The sequence below is a fragment of the Simochromis diagramma genome, unplaced genomic scaffold (genome assembly GCF_900408965.1).
Source record: "Simochromis diagramma unplaced genomic scaffold, fSimDia1.1 OVJJ01000746.1, whole genome shotgun sequence".
Lineage (NCBI taxonomy): Eukaryota > Metazoa > Chordata > Actinopteri > Cichliformes > Cichlidae > Simochromis > Simochromis diagramma.
This window is the reverse complement of record NW_024386757.1, coordinates 1,470,806-1,493,376: the sequence shown is the minus strand read 5'-3', so window position 1 is coordinate 1,493,376 and position 22,571 is coordinate 1,470,806. Positions and strand designations below refer to the sequence as shown.

At 40.4% G+C, this 22,571-nt stretch overlaps 1 long non-coding RNA gene across 1 annotated transcript; it reads left to right on the top strand.

Annotated features, from left to right (window-relative positions):
- Positions 1-10,181: 10,181 nt before the first annotated feature.
- Positions 10,182-20,158, top strand: LOC120730848. The gene is made up of 3 exons (XR_005695219.1): positions 10,182-11,476; positions 19,280-19,499; positions 19,570-20,158. It is a non-coding gene; the product is annotated as an uncharacterized LOC120730848 (long non-coding RNA).
- The last annotated feature ends 2,413 nt before the right edge of the window (positions 20,159-22,571 follow it).

The following is a 22,571-nucleotide window of genomic DNA, read 5'->3' as shown; positions in this document are numbered from 1 at the left end:
CCTGCAGTTGCTGAAGATCTGCGTCCTGCTGTGCAGTGGGTTGTCCAAAATAAGGCACTTTTCCATGGACATGTAACAATGCCAAAATATCTGTCCTTAAATCAAGGGGACCAGCAGAGGGTCTTAAGAGACATGTCAGAGGAAGAAGACACTGGAGCAAGGGACTTGTTCCTCTTTGTTTTTCAGTTTGCAGAGGACATGGAGCTCTTTTTGAAAGCAAGTGCTGATGAGCAGGGACTAAGGGTCAGTGCTATGTCTGACATGTAATGGACAAATGAAGGCACCGGCTGTGTTTGTTTGTTTAATATGTCGTTGTTGTTGTTTTTTGTTTTGTTTTTGCATAGTACAAAATTCCAATTAAACTTATTTCAAAATGTTGTTCACTTGATTCTATGTCCATACTTATAATAAAGGATTACAGTGTCACAGCATTAAATGTAAATGTAACAGCATTTTTTTTAAACTTGTAATTTCAAAATAAAAAGCTTATTGTTGATATTAACAGTAAAGAATTGTAATCAATAATATTTTTATACATTTTAAACATTAACACTCTGGGCATTTGTGGACACTTCACTTATTCAAATATGTATTTGCAAGATAGAGTAGAATAAATTATGATGCATGAAATATTACATAGGCTGCAGTGAATTTCTGTTGATACAGACTATTGAGCTTTGAGTTTCCCAGTCAAACTTAGCTTTGAAGCACTTGCTAAAAACACTTTTACTCTTGTACATTTCATAACAAGACACCATAGCCAAAATATTAACAAAATATATATTATTAAAAAATTCAAAGCTGCAGCACATACAGCAACAAACACCGTTAGTAAATGTGTCCTGGAGTTTATGCAGGTGCAGAAAGTGCTGCTGCTGTAAGTAAGCCTAACGGCTTCCAGATCACTTATTTTTCTGGAAAGATGGTAGGAAGGACATCACTGCTCATTTCTACAGTCTCCCAGATCTTGGAATACAATCCTTTTGTACCATGAAACCACTTCGCAGTACTAGGAGTCCACTAAAACCTATAAAGAGAGTGATCGTGGAAGAAATGGGGCACACACTAGTGACCTCAACAATTGCAAGACAGCCTTTTCCCCGATGCTCAGATGGGGGGGAAAAGGAAGTTTCATGAAAACATTAGGACTTCATCACCGTTTTATCTGAAAAGTTAATGGTAATATATAACCTAACTGGCTATAAAGAGTAAAAAATTTAGATACAATTTTGATTTTGATGAAAAGGACTGGTGCTATTTTAAAGAGTCACGTCGGTAAAAGTAGATAAATGTTTTAAGAAATATACATTTTATAGCATTTTGTGAACATACACAAAAAGTGGCCATTTTTGGCAACAAACAAGCTGAGAGAGAGTTTTATATTTTTTGCTCTCCTTGAACAAAAATAATAGTGCATAATAATCAATGTTGATGTTAATCAATTAGATGTCCCAGACACTACTATTAATAATACAGCAGTCCCTCGTTTATCGCTGATGTTACGTTCTAAAAATAACCCGCGGTAGGTGAAATCCATGAAGTAGCCAACTTTATTTTTTACAATTATTATAGATGTTAAGACTGTAAAACCCCTCACTACATGCTTTATACACTTTTCTCAGACAGGCATGAACATTTTCACACTTTTCTCTAAACACTCTTAGAGTTCAAACCTTCGTAGAAACATAAGTCCAGTATTATGGAATGAAACCAAAAGGTGCATTTGAGGGTGCAAAACGTTTCGTCAGCATTGTTGTGTTTGTTTGGGAGAAAACTTACAAACATACAGTACAGCACTTCAGAGTTACACTGCTAGCGATCGAAGATTTATGTAAATTCGACAAGCTAAACGCATTCTGTGCTGTACAGCAGCAGTCCCCAATCTTTTTTGCACCACAGACCACTTTAATGTCAGACAATATTTTCAGGGAACGACCTTTAAGGTGTCGCGGATAAATACAACAAAAGAATAAAAAAAAGAAACTGTGGTATTTTGTAAATATAATAATAAACATGACTTGAGCAACAATGACAGTGACATCCTCCTATCTGCTTCTTAATGCTCTCTGGTCGCTATGGTAACGCGTAAATAGTTCTTTCAAAATAAGACACACAACTACAACCATACATTTCACACCGGAGGATCAGCTGTCGCGGAACGGTACCAAAGGACTCACGGACCGGGACCGGTCCATGGGCCTATTAGGGACCGCTCCTGTACAGGAGACACTGGACTAGATTGATTGACAATGGTATACAGCAATCAGAACACACAACACGATGTACTGTAAAAAAAAAAAAAAAATCAGCGAAACAGCAAATGTCGCGGAAGGTGCGCCACGTTATAGCGAGGGACCACTGTACACTTTTGGCCACAAACAATTTAGGGGATGGTGAATTTTTTTGAACAAACCCAGAGTGTTAAAAAAAAACCCACTTAAAACCATTTTTATTTCTCAGCAGCATCAATAGTAACAAAAACGCAATTTAGTTTTCGCTGTCAAAGTCGATTTAACTGAAGTTACGTGTTTCCGGTTACTGTGGAGGTCACGTGTTTCCGGTTAGTGTGGAGGTCACGTGTATCCGGTTACTGTGGAGCTCCACAGTGGCTGCAGCCAGGTGCCCTTGAACAGCGCGCACTTGCAGGCAGCAGCTGCCCCGCCCCGCTTAGTGCCTGAGCTCGGATCATACCAATATTAGGGGGGATTTACGCACAGTCGTAAATTCCCACAGTGTGCACTATGTGCTTTGAATATTGTGTGTAGTTTTTTGTTTTATACAGTTGTCAGCCAGGCATCTAACTATGAAAAAAATTACACTCCAAAAGCTTCTGAAAAAACAACCCGGGCTTAAGCCCAGTAGAAATAAGCATTAAACTAACTAACAAACAATCATTAACTGGTAGAAAAGGCGAGGCTAAATTAGTGGGTTTTTAACCGCGATTTGAAGGATTGAATGGAATCAGATGGGGAGGTTATTCCATAGATAATAAAACTTTCTTCCACCTTTCAATGTCCCATGTTTGGTGCTCTCTTGCAAAGTCCAAACGGTCAGTTTATTGGCGTTAAAGGAGACAGCCAATTGGATCCTCCCGCTCCATGATATAAAATATTTTGGGGTCTTCCACTTTTTGTTCCATAACCCTCTGGATCATTAAGAAATTCCAAATGACTGTCTTACTGCGTCCCACTTCAGCATCGATGGTGCGCTCTGAGAGACCCTGCTTAGGCTGTTCAACAATCCGACCACGTTCAAAAAGAGATCCTTTTTTTGCGTTTGCCATAAGAATGCCATGTCAGTGTGACTACCTGACAGAAAATGACAATAAATCCTCATTTTTGCACAGATTTGGCCTTTTACAGGCATGTGGTCTTAAACTTTTGATCAGCTGTAAAACAGCCTGCTTTAGTTTAAGCACTGTTTTCAATAAACTGCATGGTCAAAAAAATGTTTTGCCTCACTCCCATTTCTTCTTGTTGCATGTTTTTGCCATTTTTCAAATGTTCTTAAGCGTTTGATCGGGACTGTATCTTAACTCTGAGGCACGTCTGTCAGTTAGTCTACAAAACACTCATTTTACACTGTATATTGAGGACACTCTTTGTCTCTGTTGCTTTTCCCCTCAAACATTCTGGGTTTCTCTTTTTCTTTCCGACCTTCTCTTCCCTCACTTCTAGTCTCTGAAGGCCTATAGAAGTATAAGATGTGGTGTTACATCTCCCCTTGGGGTGCCATAGCAATGTAATAGAGCAGTTCTGCTTTCCCCAACTTCATGTTATTTAAGGTGGAAGGAGGCTGGACTCCAAAGGTCTTCAAAAAAATGTGTGAAATTGCTGCAGCAATGGTAAGGAGCAGTGGGGTGAATTTCAGGTGAATTGTGTCTCTTGAGTCTGCTTTTTATGTGTGATAATGTGAATTTGCTCTTCTTTTGGAGAATTAGTGTAAAACCAGTGTATTCTATAGTATCTACCTAAACCACAGACAAGGCTGGCTGCATTAGCCTTAGCCTGCCTTTGAGTAAATTATTAAGAAGAGATTTACAGATTAGGGCAGAATAAACCCCACCCTTCACCCCCAGACCATCATGAAAGTTTCATTTTTGTATTTCCCAAAAGCTGTTAAATGAAGCAAAGCATTTGTAACATAGTTTTTCTAAACATACTTATTTTGGATACTTACATTATTCTATTTGGCGCATGGAAACAAAATTATTTCACAAAAGAAAGAAAAACATTAGCCCCTTTGAGTCTAATAGTCAGTTGTCTATCTTTTTTGTTGAATAATATCCCGCACTAGTTCAAATTTTCTGCAAGTCTTGCACACGTCCCCTGAGCAATCCCAGCCAATTCTTCTCTGGAATCTCTTTCAAGCTCCTCCAGATTTTATGGTCTTCTGTTATGGATCTTGTTCTTCACTTCATATGAATGCATGTGCATGTTAGATAGAAGGCGCTTGTGTGAATGGGTGAATGAGGCAAGTTATGTAAACTGCTTTAAGAGCTGAGCTAGAGGAGAAAAGTGCTATCAGTCCATTCACCATTTAGCACAACTTCAAATGTGTACAGGGTGGAGCTCAAAGAGTCAGGCTTCCTGATCATTTTCAGTCTGCTGGCTTCACCAGTGCTGTTCCCCCAGCAGACCACAGAAATGTACACAAGGCTCACCATAACTGACTAACTGCACATATTCAAGGATCTTAGTTTCCTTGGGATATAGATCTTGCTTATTCTTTCCTTCTGTAAAGCCTCTGTGTTGGACTGTACTACAAAGCAGGACTTATCCAGTTGATCTCAGGTTCAGTGTTGGGTTTTAAGATTCAAATCCATGTTCAGCCTATGCACATTTTCTGATATAACAGTATATCATCTCCCAACATCACTGCTTTTATGTAAACACTCTTCTGGCTAGACTGATAAATATTGGGATCACTTATCTGTTCCATCTGAAGTCTATCACCATCTCTATAGTCTTATTCACATTCAGAGACAAATAATTCCTCCCAGACTATTCCAAAATCATCTACTTTCTAATCTTTTCTTTTGTCCTCCTTCTCATCTTTTTTTCTTCTTCTTTATCTCCTTCTTTTGTTCTTTTTTCTTCTTTTTTGCAAAACAGCTAGTGTTGGTAGTGCTGTCATGGTCTTGTTGCTTTGGTCTGAATCTGTGATAATCATCCCTGAAATGGAAATTTAAAATGTATTGAAAACAAATGTGGCATTTTTATTTCAAAGTCATTTAAATGAAGACAGCATTACATATTGTTGTTCTAATTGCTTTGCTGAAATCAGATTTGCTGTTGTTATAACGGTTAACGTCTTAATTTCTTTTCTTAGGCTGTTGTGAAATGGCTGCTGTGGTGAAACTCAGAATCATTCTTGGTGAAAATGATTCGTGGAGATTGATCTTTCCAAATGGGATGCCAAAGTCTATCAGGGAACTTGATCAGCAAATAAAGGGACAGTGTGGAGTTAATGGGGACATCTGGCTTTAGTTCACGGATGCAGAGTTTGAGAAGAAATTCACCAACTTGGAGTCAATGTCGGACATCCAGGACAAAAGTACCATCAAGGTCATCATCAGCTCAGTTGCATCTGCCCAGCCTGGTGACTCACAGCTCCATATTTACTCAGCTGATGCCACAAATATCCTCCTGCATATGATGTGAAGAAGCCAAAAGAAAGCTGAAATGCACTTTTTTTTAAATCTATCCGAGCACTCAGAGCACTTCACACAACTTATCTCATTTACCCACAAGCACTTTTTCTATCTACCTTTCACACACATTCATACTCTGATGGATGCATTGGAGAGTAACTTGCAGTTAGTGTCTTGCACAAGGACACAAGGATATGTGGCAAGTAACCAGGGATGGAAAAACCAACCTTCCAATTAGCAGATGACCTGCTCTACCTCCTGAGCTACAGCTACTATGTAGCCCTCTACCTTCTGAAGAGGTAGAGAAGTGAATTATTGCCCCACCTATCCAGTTGGTGAACCTGCAGAGATGTTAGAAGAGTTCAGAGAGCTAAGGAAAAACAATGACCCCGGGGTGGCAGCAATGATGGACCCGAGCTTTGGTCTCATAAGTCAATTGGTAGTACATGAAGCACCGTTGATGGCTGATTTCAAAATAAGTTGGCCAACTCTATTCCATGTGTGTTAGGTAAGTGAATGGATCAAAAAGGACATCAATATTTAGCTTCCAGCTACAAATGGCAATATATGAATTCAGGAACCTAACATACAAGAAACTAGTGGACTATGCTTTCACATGTCTTGAAGAGAATTAAGTGATTGTAGCATTCCAGCCGGACCTTACTCAGACGATGCACTCAATGATCATAACCGATGGACCATGGTGGGGTATTCCAACCCATTTATTCACAAGTTACCATAGACACATCGTAAGAGCTGTAATCATAATATAAAACAAAATAAACATTCACTTGATATAATTACGTTTCCCCTATGCTAAATAATTCACAGAAAAGACACAGGAGGTGCTAGCATCAGCCTACTAGATCACTCAGAAACTTGTTAACAATCAAGTAATACATTTACAAATTGTCAGAAATGTAAACAAGTACAATACACAAACATACCTGTTCGCCTTCCAGCTAGATGCTAATTTAAAAATGGATGGAAAATGATAACTTTCTCATTAACCTTTTCTAGTGAGCAAACAGTAGCAGTTTGATCTTAATTCCCGGAAGTTGCCCATTCCGAATTTCAAAATAAGAGTCTAATGAACATTATAAGATATAATTCATTCAGGGATTTAAGTATTTAAAAAATATCAAACAGAACAAATAATCTGGGTCGTTTACAGTGATATTAAATGTATACTGAACAGTCATGTCACAGTCCTTGGTAAATTATTTTTGTTGTCTTGCTGCTTTAAGTTTCCTGGGGTTTCTCAAAGCTGCTATGTAAATCTAAGTTATGAAAGTATTGTTACTATTAGCCAAACTAAGTTTTGTCCATCAAGGTCTATGCCAAAAAGGGTGGAGTACAAGGGAGAAAGATGAAGACCATCATGGCACCTACAACCCAGCTATGATCCCAATTAAAAAGTTACGGAAACCTGGCTATCCGCATTAGGGATCATGAGTGAATGCCAATTAACATCAGAAAACCATGAGCACATTACTAATTATCCTGTGCTCTAATATCAGAGCCCTTTGGAATTTCAAATCAAATCAAATCAAATCACTTTTATTGTCACATCACATGTGCAGGCACACTGGCACAGCACATGCGAGTGAAATTCTTGTGTGCGAGCCCCACAGGCAACAGAGATGTGCCAAACACAACAACACAAACGAGCAAAATACAAGAATGGCCAACCTGAAACTAATAAATATATGTACAATATATAATAGTGTATGCACTTCTGGATGTGTATACTAAATATTTTCCTACGTGTGTGTGTGTGTGTGTGTGTATACACATTTTTACAAATTAAATAGTAAAAAAAAACAACACAAAAAAAAAACCAATAATAATAATAATAATAATAATAAAATATATAAAATATACAGAGTTGAATATGTGCAAAACAAGTGGCATTTATATACAGTGTGGAGTGCATAATGTTAAAGTTCCAGTAGTGAAGCTGAGGTGTCTATGACGTGTTCAGCAGTCTGATGGCCTGGTGGAAGAAGCTGTCTCTCAGTCTGCTGGTACGGGACCGGATGCTGCAGAACCTCCTTCCTGATGGAAGCAGTCTGAACAGTTTATGGCTGGGGTGACTGGAGTCCTTGATGATCCTCCCCGCTTTCCTCAGGCAGCGCTTCCTGTAGATGTCTTGGAGGGAGGGAAGCTCACCTCCAATTATCCGTTCAGAGCACCGCACTACTCGCTGGAGAGCTTTGCAGTTGTAGGCGGTGCTGTTGCCATACCAGGTGGTGATGCATCCAGTGAGGATGCTCTCAATGGCACAGTGATAGAAGGTCCTGAGGATGCGGGGGCTCATGCCGAATCTTTTCAGTCTCCTGAGAAAGAAGAGGCGCTGCTGCGCCTTCTTCACTGTTTTGTTTGTGTGTACTGACCACGTAAGATCCTCAGCCAGATGTACTCCAAGGAACCGGAAGCTGCTCACTCTCTCCACAGCAGCGCCGTTGATGGTGATGGGGGTGTGTACTTCTCTGCACCTCCGGAAGTCCACTATCAACTCCTTTGTCTTTGCGACGTTGAGGGTGAGATGGTTGTCTTGACACCAGTGGGTCAGGGCGCTGACCTCCTCTCTGTAAGCCGTCTCATCACCGTTGGTGATAAGACCCACCACTGTAGTGTCGTCCGCAAACTTCACAATGATGTTGGAGCTGTTAGTGGCTGTGCAGTCGTAGGTGTAGAGTGAGTACAGGAGAGGGCTCAGTACACACCCCTGTGGAGCACCAGTGTTCAGTGTGATGGGGGATGAGGTGATGCTGCCCAGTCTGACCACCTGGCGTCTGTCAGACAGGAAGCTAAGGATCCAGCTGCAGAGGGAGCTGCTCAGTCCTAGATCCTGCAGTTTCCTGTCCAGCTTCGAGGGAACGATGGTATTGAATGCTGAGCTGTAATCTACAAACAGCATCCTCACATACGTGTCTCTCTTCTCCAGGTGTGACAGGGCAGTGTGTAGTGTCAGGGCTATGGCATCATCAGTGGACCTGTTGTGGCGGTATGCAAACTGTAGAGGGTCCAGTGAGTCGGGTAGTGCAGAGCAGATAAAGTCCCTGACCAGCTTCTCGAAGCATTTGCTTACGATGGGGGTCAGGGCTACAGGTCGCCAGTCGTTCAATGAGGAGATGGTGGAGGATTTGGGTACAGGGACGATGGTGGCCATTTTGAAGCAGGCTGGGACTACAGACAGAGAGAGGGAAAGGTTGAAGATGTGCGTGAACACTCCAGCCAGCTGAGCCGCGCATGACCTGAGGACGCGGCCGGGAATCCCGTCCGGACCAGTAGCTTTGCGTGCGTTCACCTTCCTGAAGCACTTCCGCACATCCTCCTCAGACACAGTGTACGCACTGACGTCATCCGCGGTGCGCACACTGTCCGGTCTCATGGTGTTCGCTGCGTCGAATCTAGCGTAGAATACGTTTAGATCCTCACACAGAGAGGCCGTGGTCTGCGGTGTGCTGGTTTTCCCTCTAAAGTCTGTGATCGTGTTTAGTCCCTGCCACATACTCCGAGGGTTGTCAAACTGTTGCTCCACCCTGTCCCTGTACTCACGTTTGGCTGCTTTGATCGTCTTCCGGAGTTGGTAATGTGCGTGTTTGTAGTCCGATGTGTTCGCGGAGGCAAAGGCGGTGCTCCGTGCCGCCAGTGCCGCGCGAACATCTCCGTTAATCCAGAATTTCTTATTTATAAAAGATAACGATGATCCAGAGTTTGATTAAAGTGGTGGGTGGGCTCTTTAAGCCAATTGAGTCTAATAGTAGATTAAATGCCATGTTATGGATGTTAAATTATCCATGATAATTATTTTATCTGAACTGATAACTAAATCAGATAAAAAGTCAGGAAAAAACAGTTTTTCGAGTTTTCCAATTAGGGTGGACAAAGCTAAGAATTAGACTAATGAATTAAAACTCTGTCTGGGTCTATAGTTGATAGATGACCAGGTGTGGAAGATTGCTGCCAATCCCCCTCCTCAGCATGTACTTTGAGGATTGTGACAGAGATCAGACTCATTTTGCTAACTGAAGGAGCATCAGACAATCATCCTGCTGTAACCAGGTCTCTGAAATTGTTATGACATACTATCAGTGGAGCAGAACACACAGACATGTTTGGTTGCGGTGCAGTGGTTTTATTTACAATGACAAAAACAACACAATTCCAGGGTGTGAGGGGAGTGCTCAAATGGTCTGCAGGAAAAGGAGAGCAGAGATTAGTGCTAGTATACAGGGAGGCAAAAACAAGGATAATACGAGGGAGAGAGTTGGAGAGCTTACTTGTCACGAACTGATTACCAGCCCAGGCTGGGGCGATGAGGAGCCAAAGGTCTGAGGAGGGTGGAGTGCGGGCAGGCTGTGCCGAAGGTAAAGGAAAAAAGTCGAGAGAGTCCAGATGGAGATGAACCTCAGAGGATATGGGGCTGACGATCGTAGAAGCGAGGCTGGCGGTAGGAAGGAATACAAGCGAGGAACGATCTTCACACATTTGTTGGTTTGAAAGTATAGCATTCAGCACATTTGGCATGTTACCACTTGTGGATGAAACAATACTCCGACACCAGCTCCTTAAAAACCCCAGCTGATGATGCCTGATGTTTCACAGGGGTGCCAGGGATCCCACAGATCACAGCCCTGCCCTTCTGTTCTGCAAAAGTGAAAGTGACAGCTCAGCCACAGCATACTACCTCCCAGCTCCTAATAGTAATATGTTGATCAATTATTAAATCGTGTACCAACAGGGACTAAGAAGAGAGAACTAATATTTAATAAACCACATTTAACTGTTTTACTTTTTGGTACAGCTGAGGATGCTATATTGTTCTTTCTTTGTGTGTTTTTAAATCATTTTTTGCTGATTTTTGGTTTGTCTCTTGGTGATTTGGAAATAGACACAGTCTCTGTAGGAATGGGGGATAACACCTGTATAGGTCCCTTAGAATGATCTATACTAAGACTTGAGAAGCTTATTCAAGGTTATTTTCAAAATAGTGAAAATGTGACAGTGATAGGACAGGCATCCCCTAAATAGATACCTGTCCTATCACCGTCCCATGCTGTTACCTGATGATCCACGTTAATGTTAACCTTCACAGACATGCGTTTACTTGCATCTTAACTTCATGGAGGGGGAAAAAAAAGCTTTAAATACATCATAAAAAATTACCTTATTGTACAAGAAATGCCTTTGGTGCAAGAAGGTGTCTGCCTCACACAGTGTATATTGACAATGAGGTGGAGTGGTTAAACTCTTCAGGTTCAACTACCATCAGTTGAGCAGTATCTGTTTTGCATCTGAGGTGCTCCACATACCAAGCAGGGAAAAATTCAACAACATTTGAGCAGCTGTCAGCTCCCCACTCCTCTCTCTCTCTCCCAGGGCCTAGCATGCTACTAAAATAGGGGAGCCATGATTAGATGGTGGCTGCCAGCCACACTGGCCAGCCTCCCCTTGCACTCCCTGAACCCACTGCACCACCCCTCTGCTGCCGCTGAACCACAGACTACACCCTGCCACATATCTCCACTGACTGAGTCAGGCCACGGAGCTACCAGGCCTAGTCTCGGGCTACACCAAACACATCTGCAAAATGCTGTTGCAATGCAGCAACACCTGCTCTCTGGAGTGGCTCTGTGTTTACATACACTCTGGGCCAGCTGACAGTGGAGGAAGGGAGTTCCAAAGACAGGGGGCAAAGCAACAGAAAGCCCTGCGCCCCATGGTGGCTAGCTGGGGGGAAGGGACGGAAAGAAAAGGAGAGGAGGAGGCTCTGAGACACCGAGAAGGAATGGTGATTTGAACCAGGTCAGAGAGGTATGAAGGCGAGAGATGATGGATAGCCTTGAATGTGTACAAAAGTATCTTGAAATTGATGCGGTATTTAACCGGAAGCCAGTGAAGCTGGTATAAGTAGATTTTCCTGTATGTAAGGGTTTCGGATGCATACTTTCCATCTTCATGACAAGAAAAACTCCTCAATAGGGTTCAAAAAGGGAGAGTATGGTGGAGGAAACATATTCATAAAATGCTACTCATTGTGAAACTAATCACATATTCCTGGACCACGGTGAAAGCTCACATTGTCTACATTGTCTACCTGGCTGTAGCTCAGGAGGTAGAGCAGGTCACCTACTGATCGGAAGGTTGGTGGTTCAATCCTCCTCCAGTCTGCATGTTAAGTATCCTTGGGCAAGATACTAACCCCAAGTTGCTCATCCATCGGAGTATGAATGTGTGTGTGTGTGTGAATGTAGTTAGAAAGCACTAAGTATAGAGAAAGTGCTTGAGATAATGGGGGTGAATGTGGCATGTTGTATACAGCGCTTTCAGTACCCCAGCAGAGTAGAAAAGTGCTATATAAGAATCAGTCCATTCAGTCTATAATGATAAAATACAAGAGATGCTCTCTCATGATCTCTCTGCTCAAGCAAAGCATCCCGTAGACAAGTGGTTCGCGTACGTGGTACTTGGGTTCTATCTAGTAGTACGCGGGAAGTCTCCAGATTAAATAATACACCATGTCCTGGCTGAGGGATTTCTGAAAAATTAAAATGTACAGCTCTGTTATCACTTCCAACATAAATGAAGACAGAAAACTAAACAGCAGTAGCATTTGTAGGGTTACTGAAGTTGTACTAGGTGGTATATAATTATGTGCTATGTGGTAGCTAGCTACACAGCTATGTTAGCATAATATAAACACAGTGAAGCTGGAGGATGAACGCTAACTTTTTTCCACTTGCTAAAGGTTAACATGAGGGTTCCCAATGGTTAGGGACAAATGCTGTTGCATGGCAGGATGATGTAAACAGACCAAACTTCAGTCAGAAGAACAACTGAGATAATCTTTCCACAATACGAGGTCAGTCATTAATATACTGCTGCATGGGCTGGGCTGTAAGGTTTGAAAAACTGATCTTTAAAATGAATAGTGGTAATAAAATCCGAGAGAGGCCGACAGTGATCACTGCCTTTTTTGGGGGGCTTGTTCCAATTAAATAGAACAAGACACAAAGCATTGACACATGTTAAAAATACAACAGCCCTGATAAACCCAGAGTAGTTTGTTCATACGTCATCACTTAAAGACTAGATATCCCACCTGCTGTGAATGTTTTAACACAGTACAGTTGTTATTATTATCACTTGTCACATCCACATCCAGCCACTCCACCAACCTGTCAGTCTGAGGGTGGTAGATGCTAGTTCGAACAGATTTAATGCCCAGTAGTTCATGCAGTTCTTTTAGTGTGCGAGACACGAACAATATGCAAGGTTACCTGAAAGAGTGCTACATTCTTTGCAGAAATGCTGCAGAGCTGCACTGCTTCGGATTACCATTTTGCATTGTCCACCAGAACTAATACAAAGTGATATCCTAGTGCACTCTGGTGAAATGGCCTGATGAGGTCCGTGCCAATGTGCTCAAATGGCACCTCCATTAAAGGCAGTGGGCACAAAGGCGCTCTTGGAATGGCCGGCTGGTTCAACAGCTGACATTCTGGGTACATCAACAGATTGACACTGACAGCACAGACATCACATGTTCCTACTAATTGTGAACAGATCTCCACCCACTGCCCCAATAATGCATTAAACTCAGGCCAGTCTGATCCCAGAACTAAGGGATACGTTAGGCAAGATCTAAGCCTATGTGTTTTGCCCTTATATTTAATTTCCACTTATGAATGTCCCCATGCACACATCTAACTTCCACCCACTCTGCTTCCAGCAATGGTCCCTTACATACCAGGATTTGATGGATGCATGGAAGTTGATATAAATTGCTGATTTAGCTGGGCATTCATTTGTTTTTGTGTTGTTGAGATGTTTTTAAACTTGTAATACCATGCTATAACATCTTCAGAAATCATCTACATCTAGTCACATTAACATAGAGTATCCATCCATCCATTCATTCTCTTCTGCTTATCCTTATTAGGGTCGCAGAGGGTGAGAGGAAGGGTATACCCTGGACCAATGTTCCCTCTAATTTTTCATGCGTCTGAGCGAACACACAAACTCCCTGAGCGGTCCCTTGGACCACTGTGAGCAACATTAGACGTATGCACTGTGGTCACGCCAGCATCGAATCCATCCAAGTTACATGGTTTATTAAAATAATCAAATTACAGCATTTACATTTATGTTGGACTACTTTTAATTAACTGCTTTAGCCCACTTACAATGAAAATTTAAAAAAAATCTTGTTCATGACCTGTGTAGTATGTTTACACTGTTGGAAGTTAAAATAACTTAAACTCCAATTTTGAAAACACAACTTTCTTTTTTTTTTCTTTTTTTTAAATAAAGCTCTGACTTGTATTATGAGTATGAATCTGTGGTCTAGGAGAGAGTCCCGTAACTCTCTGTCTGCAAAATACAGTAAATAATGACCAATGTTGGGCAATTAATTATATAGTTACTTCTTCAAAAAAAGTAACTGAGTTTTGCAAACAACAAAGTTTCTTGCAGCTGTTTACCTAAAAATGCAGCCAAGGCGTTTTTTTAAATAAACATTTCAAACTATTTACAGAACAATCGGGTGTTCTGCATCAAATTTGATGCCACACAAATTATTTGTGCCACTCCGAAGAACTTCTGTCCACTATGAGATAAAGGCGAACAACAGACTGATACCTGCAGGCCTGCCAACAGGAGATGTATCACTCCTGTAACACCTGCAACATTCAGTAGTCGCCTCATTGTTCTGACACACACAACAAAACTATTGACTACACTACACACTAACTACACAAGATTTGCACTAAACGTCGCAAATCTCTCACATCTCAAAACACCGCCGTCACTCGTAAAACTTCCCCCTTTCCTAAACAACTAAATGCCATGTTGCCATATAATTTTTTGATTGGTTGACATGGTACTTTTTTCGATGAATAGGAAAGGGTGGGGTTTTTTTTGGTTTTGTCTTTGCTCACAGGCGGAGAGTGCTTTCGAATGTTTTCCTTATAAACACCGTTTTTACCATTTCTTCCCGCAGTAAAAATAAACAACGATAGTATTCAGGAAGAAAACCAAACATTGCAGATATTTTTATCATAACTCTGGTTTTACGTGGCCTATCAACACAATTTAAAAACTGGTATAAAGTCCAAACTTTTTCTGTCAATTGTTCCGTCTATCCTGCTCACAGCTCTAATGGTTGTACACGTTGTCATTAACGTGGCTTCACTCCACAGCAGCCACGCCGCTTTGCTAGCTAAAACACCGGTGTTGGCACATAAGGACGCTGTCATAGCCTGTCAGCGACTTTGATTAGCTGCGTATATACGAATGTGAATCGCATTATTGGCTGGACTATGGGATAAGGTGGCATCGTTGTAATCCCATACAGGAGCAGCCAGCCACTTACTGACTAACACTGCAAAACAGAATTGTTAAAGTATTAATTTTAATTTCAATTCAGGTTAGATTTTTTTTTTGTGCGCAACGCAGATTTTCTGTGCACAGAGACCGCGCCAGCCGTGCGCAATTGCGCACGCGCACAGCTTAGAGGGAACATTGCCCTGGACTGATCACCAGTTTGTCGCACGGCTAACACAGAGACAGACAACTATTCATCATTTACACCTATGGCCAATATTCTGCCCCCCTGTTGTTGCCTTACTGGGTTTCTTTGGCTGATGCATTTCTCAGTTTTCCCACTAGTGGGCAGAATTACCCCTTGAGTTTGTGGCTTCTTCTTTAGTTATTTTGTGTGCACTACACTGCCCCCTTTGGTGATGTGTTGTAAGCAGCAGGAAAAGTTCACGCAGGCAGTGTGAGAAAATGCTTGGAGCAGAAAACAAGCTGCACAACTTTAAGTCCAGTTTACATCGTTGGGGAGTTTGTTGAGCCATAATCTGTAAGTAATCAATGTGTAGCTTTATTTTCTGTAAGATTTGTTACTTTCCTGTTACTTAAGAAGTTATTTGAACTGATAAGGAAAGATGTTTATGGTGAATGTAATGCATAAGAAAAGCTATGTTGCTAACTTCTGTTTTTGGTTACATAATAAGTCGATACTGATGCTTACATGTTATTTTACTGTATGTTCACATTCTTACAAATTAAAAGAGGAAAAAACGGTCTTCAGTTAAAGACACAAAGACAAAGCGATGTGTCCTGTCGTTCCTGGAACCATCTCCTCTTATGTTAAGCTCGCTGCATAGGGTGAATAGCCATACATTCACCTGAGGGCAGCAGAGCCAATCTAGAATAACCAATTCACCCAACCAAACTAATTGCATGTATTTGGACTTTGGGAGGAAGCCAGAGTACCCAGAGAGAGAGCACACACAAACACAAAGAGAACATGCAAATTCTACACAGAAAGGCTTTGGCCAGATGGTGGAGTCAAACCTTCTTGCTATGAAGCAACAGTACCGCCACATCACCGTTCTGCCCTAACATGGAGAAATATGTTAAAATAACAAACATCAAGATTATACAGTGTGGAAGTGCAAGTTAGAGATTTGTGCTAGCTCAGGGATACTGTTTTCTAACCTGAAGATAAAGGATGGTTATAAAACATGTGAAAAAATCTGCCTCTAATACAAGCTTAGTTTAAATAAATGCCTATGACCTCTGCAGTTCATATAAATAGTGGACAATTCAAGGTCACTATTTGAGGAAATGTGGAAACATTATAATTTCCCTTTGACATGCATTATCTTTTGGCTATGATTTTAAATTTTTTCTCTGTTTTACAGTATATAAAACAACATTATCTTTCTACTGTCAAAACAAGGAACACAGTATGCAGCAAAGCAGGGTAATAAAGATGTCTAGTGAGAGCTCAAGATCTGAAAGTGGAGAAAAAAGTCTGGAATTTTATTTTTGACTCTGCAGAGGCAAAGTGACAATCTGTGTCTAGCTGAAAAAATAATGAGCCAGGAATGCTCACTCATCACTTTAGGCAGAGGATCTCTTTGCAATTAGACAGGATAGTCTGACCCATCCACACCCGTGCCAGTGTGTTGTTTGTAGACAGTTCAGAAAGTTGCTCAGTCTTGGTTTGCCCCTGGGAGAGCAGTTGGCTGTTTCACCCTACAAATACATAGCTGCAGCAGTCACTTGACACCTGAATGAATCTTTAGAATTGTGGGATGCAGCTTTATAAAAGGAATGATGAGATAAGAGTTCTATACGGTGGCTGGGAAGTGCAAATCGCAACAAATTTAAAAACCGCAACAAATTACAAAAACCCGCAACAAATTACAAAAACCCACAACAAATTTAAAAAAACCACAACAAATTAAAAATCCTTGACGGAAAGGGATTGTCTGAAATACCGGAAGTGACACAACGATTAGGCTTACTCCATATTTGTAGCTCAGAAAAGTGATTCGGGATGTCAACAAACGTCGAGAAACGCACTCCTCACAGCGCTTCCTCATTACCCTGACGGTGCTCGCTGCACTACATAGAGAACCGGAAAATGTTTTGCCCGTTTTGTGGCGTTAGCTTCAGCCTTTTCACCCCTTCTTGTGCTTCCTGTGGACAGTCTCTGGAGCTTTTGAGGGACACAGACCAGGCTGAAGGGTCAGACAAGCTACAGTACTTCATTAAATATTTCAATGAAGGTCACTTATATAGTGTTATCATGGACATGATGTTAAGTTTGCATGGTGTAAAGATGAGTTTAAGGAGTCTTAAAAGTAAACTCAATAATGCTGGACTTTACTGAAGAAAACATTTTCACTCCAGAACAACGATCATTAACGCAATCAGAGCGGAGCTTCAAGGACCTGGGCGATTGTTTGGGTATCGAACAATGTGGCAGGTACTTAAACAAAAGCATCATCTTAAAGTGAAGACGGATGATGTGATGAAAATACTCCGGGAGCTTAATCCTCATGGATGCCAGATGAGAACACGCAGAAGATTCATTAGGAGAACCTATCATTTGCTGGGACCCAACTACATGTGGCATGCTGGTTATGACAAGCTCAAACCATTCGGTTTGGCCATTTCAGGGTGCATTGATGGATTTTCACGCAAGGTTTTGTGGCTAGAATGTGGACCAACCAATAATAATCCAGTGGTCATGGCTTACTATTACTTGTCATGTGTTGGGAGCCTTGGTGTTGTACCGATGAGACTCAGAACTGACTGTGGGACAGAAAACGGCATTATGGCTGCAGTTCAGTGCGCACTACGTCACCATCATGATGACCACTTCAGCAAATTTGAATGTTGTGCAAAAGTTGATTTATTGTCAGTCTGCCCCAGGGCAGCTGTGGCTACAACTGTAGCTGCCTCCACCAGTGTGTGAATGTGAGAGTGAATGAATAGTGGAATTGTAAAGCACTTTGAGGGCCTCGAAAAGCGCTATATAATGCAATTCATTATTATTATTATTATTATTATTATTATTATTATTTCAGTAATTCAACTTAAAAAGTAAAACCGATATTAAATACTCATTATTTGCCAAACTAGACATTTTTAGCCCATTTAGTAATTATGATGATTATGATTTGGAACTTAAGAAAAACCCAACTTCAAAACCAGAATATTGTGAAAAGCTTAAATATTTTAGATTTAAAGTGCCACTCTACTATGAGCTAATTAATTCAAATTATCTGCAAAGGGTTCCTGAGCCTCTAAATGGTCTTTCTAATTCAGGAGGACTCACAGGATGGACATGACTGCTGTCCTGACAGCTGTGGGAAAAAAAACCCGCAATTGACACCCTCCATAAAGAACACCTTAAAACAGCGGTCCCTAACCTTTTTTGCGCCACGGACCGGTTTATGCCCGACAATATTTTTATGGACCGGCCTTTAAGGTGTCGCGGATAAACACAACATAATAAAACTAGTACCGGTACCGAAAAAAAGAAAATTTATTCATAACACACGTGAAAAGACCAAGGAAAACCGAGTAAACGATAAAAACGATAACAAAATAACGCTGAAAACCGATAAAAACCCTGAAAACTATACATTTCACACCTGAGCCTCAACTCTCGCAGCCCGTTACCAAACGACTCACGGACCGGTACCCGCCTGAGGCCCGGGGGTTGGGGACCGCTGCCTTAAAAGACGTTGGCTGTTCTCAGAGACTATCAAAGCACATTAATAGAAAGTTTTGTCTAATGTAAGTGTGGATAAAAGGGGTGTCACATAGTGTAGTGGCTAAGACCTCAAGGCTGCTACTGAAGCATCCTGGTCTTCCATAACACCTCAACAGATCCACAGACTGATAGCATCCATGCCATGCTGCATGGAGGCAGTAATTTATGCAAAAAGAACCCAAACAAATAAAACATACAAAATGTTAGAGACTTTGAATTTGGGTTTTTCATAAGTTCTACGTCTTAATCATTAACATTATAACACATACTTGAAATACCTCACTTTGTATGTAATGAGTTAATATCAATTCAATTCAATATCAATTTGAATTACTAAAATAAATGAACTTTTGCACATTACTCAAATGTTTTAGATTTTTGCCTGTATGCAATCCCTTTCAATAGAAAACTGACTGGAGTCTATATATGATTCAGTTAAAATGAACTGTAAAGTGCCATGCGATGACATGTTGTGAAACGATGCCATGTAAACAAACTAAACTATTTCTAAACATTTTTTTTAACAATTTCTGTAGGGCTCAGTTTTGGTTGGAGCTTTTTGCGGATCTTCGAGACGCCGGACACGTCAATGGAAGTCACGAGCATCAGTGCCTTTTGAGATTTTGCTTCACTGACATTGTTCAGAAGGATCTTGATGAATGTGTGAAGCTGTGGAACACTCATCGGATTCGTCCCTCAAGAACAGCTTCATGTCCAGGAGGTGTGCCAAATGAACTGTACTACCTACCCCCACAGGTAATGGATAATAATGACTGATTACTTTGTGTAAACCTATATTAATGCAATTGTCTTCCATTGACCACAGACACGGCTCCAGGGACTGTGGATTCCTGATTCAACAATCTGAACTGGACACTTTTCCTGAGTCTAGGCTGTCAGTAGTTGTATGTGGGGACTCAAACATACAGGAGTATCTGAATTTTTTAATGGAGCAAAATCATTTTCAAAAGCCAGTCTGCTGGGAGTCTGCCACTGAACTTTACATGAAGTTATTAGAAATTTCACATTTCTAAAAAAAAAAAAAAAGGGCTTTTTGTTGTTTTTACCAAAACCTATAGCATATGCTGTATTTTTGGACTAGGCTACATGAGTTGGCTGAAGATGCCAAAAGTTTAAGATAGTGTTTGTAAAAGCACATTCTTACTGCAATGTCTTGCTAATTGTGGTCCTTGTTTGGCAGATGGAAGTTGAGATACAGTCCTGAACATTTAGATAAATAATAAATCAAAATCAAATCTTGCCCTGTATTGTGGGTTTATTACAACTTTTAAGAGTAGAACACAGTACACTTTTAAATGCCTTTAGTTTTAGTAGCACTGTCAAACCTTTGAACAAATCAAGTCAAGCCATTGCATTTTAAATCTCCTTTGAACATATGTACCTACATTTTAGAAAACAAAAACATGCTCAAATACATAACTGATTTCTGGATAAGTCCCGTAGCAAAAAACCTACAGAATTTACAATGTAATGCCAAGAAGAAGCAGCTGTAAGTGACTGGGTTATCTAATAAAACTACAATAAACCTGGTAAACTATAATGGATTTGTGCTGTACCACAGGCATGTCCCACCTTCTCCTATTCATAACATCTTTAAAAAAAAATCTTGACTTAAAAACTTGAGAAACGAATCAACAGCAGGTTTGAACTACAAGGCCAGACATCCTAGAAACATCCAAATCCTGGGGAGTTTTGAATTCCAAAATCCATGTTGGATTTAAACACGGAATATGAGGTTGTCATTGGTAGTTTCAATAAGTTTAAGCATGTATTTGCCATCGGGAATAAAGAGTCATCCAGGAACTGTAGGCTTGTTAGCAGTGTTGGTCAAGTTACTTGAAAAAAGTAATCAGTAACTAATTACTGATTACTTACCCAAAAAAGCAATCCCGTTACTTTACTGATTACTTATTTTCAAAAGTAATTAATTACTTAGTTACTTAGTTACTTTTTAAAAACACGATTTACAACCTGAATAGGTGATAAAGCGATAGATCTTTCAGCCCAATTCTACTTTTTCTACATAATCCATCATACAAAATGTAATCAAATGGAAAAGTCTCTTTTTTTTAACTTGTTTTATCAGTTTTAATCTTTTAACTTTATGCATCAAGCAAAAATTTAATTATATGCAACATTCTCTGACTTGAATAAATTAGTTTAACATTTAAACCTATTTTCTGCACATTCCAGCACATAAAATAAAATATTTTTTGTGTTTACACTCATTCTTTCAAATAGATGCAAGTAAAACACAGCAGAAAATAAATAAAGTCAAAGACTCAGCGGTCCTGTTGCTCTATTTTCACCTGTAAAGCAGGACTGGGGGTAGGCGGAGGTTTACCCTGGTGCAGGTGTGCCGCGGTCAGTTGAAGAATCTGCGAGTTTCTCTGTGAATTTCCCATTACGTCGTTGCGCACTCGGTGCTTGCTTGGAAGTTTAGGGGTTTTTTTCGCTGTAAAAAGTTTTCTTCCCACGCACAACGGACGCTAATGTTTTTGTCACTTTTTATGGAATCAAACTCAAAGTAAGGTCAGTACTTCCACGCTTTAAACGCTGCACGCTCACACTCTCTCCCACAATCGATATGTGATCCATTGTTGATCTGCACACAGCTGTTGTCACCAACGGCGCACTTGCTTACGTCACTGTCATGAGACATTCTCGCAAAAAAATCCCGGTTTTAGTAACGCAGCGTTCCTACGGGAAAGTAACGGTAATCTAATTACCGATTTTGCAATAGTAATCCCTTACTTTACTCGTTACTTGAAAAAAGTAATCAGATTACAGTAACGCGTTACTTGTAACGCGTTACTGCCCATCTCTGCTTGTTAGTGGATCTAATCCAGAAGGTGACAGTGATGTTAGCCCAGTTGCAAACATCAGAACATCGCCCACCGACACAGCAGTTTGTGATTCTGCAAAGAATAAAAATAAATCTAAAAAATTATATATGGACATCCACTGAACCAGCACTGTCGATCTGAAAAACCCATAAAAATGGAGGATCTTATGCCAAAAGAAAACTGTCAAAAGCTGAACAGTCAATGAAGAAAGAAAGACATTGAGGATGAGGAGAGAATGAATGATGTTAGTATCCTACAGGGAGCTGCTGAGGAACACTGTGGAGTTGTCTGGAAGAAATCACCTCCTTCTTTATTATTATTATTAGTATTTATTTTTGTTATTTTCTATGTATTACCATTCAAATCTCTCAATGAATACAGAAGAAAACACGAGAGAAGGCTAATCAAAGGTATCTGCTGTAGCACAGGCTTGTTATGCCAAACTTTTTAATGAAAGATCGTTCCGCAAGCAGCTCATTTACATAAGGCTTGAAGCAAAAGAACAAAACAAAACAATAATAAGACTTCCATCTTAGATAAGAAAATACATTCATTTAGATTTCATAACAATAATCCAGGCAAAAGAACCAAGAATTTCAGCACTGTCATGATTTGTCTTCTTCATTCTTCATTTATATATTTTTCCAATACTGTAGTTTTAAACATGTTTTTAAACAAGGAATGTGAACTACACCTTTTTAAGTCACTGTCATAACTATTCCACAAATTGACACCTCTAACACAAACACATATTTGCTTTATTTTCTTATCTAGTTTTTGTATTATTTTTTTTAATCTGTTCCCCTCAAGTAATATTGACTCACTCTGGCTTCAGACAGCTTCTGAGTACTGCAGCAAATCATTTTATTTTGTGCTTTGTACATTATCTGTGCCATTTATTATTCAACTAGATCATACAATTCATTTAATAAACAAAATGTTAGTTGGTTCTCTATAGTTT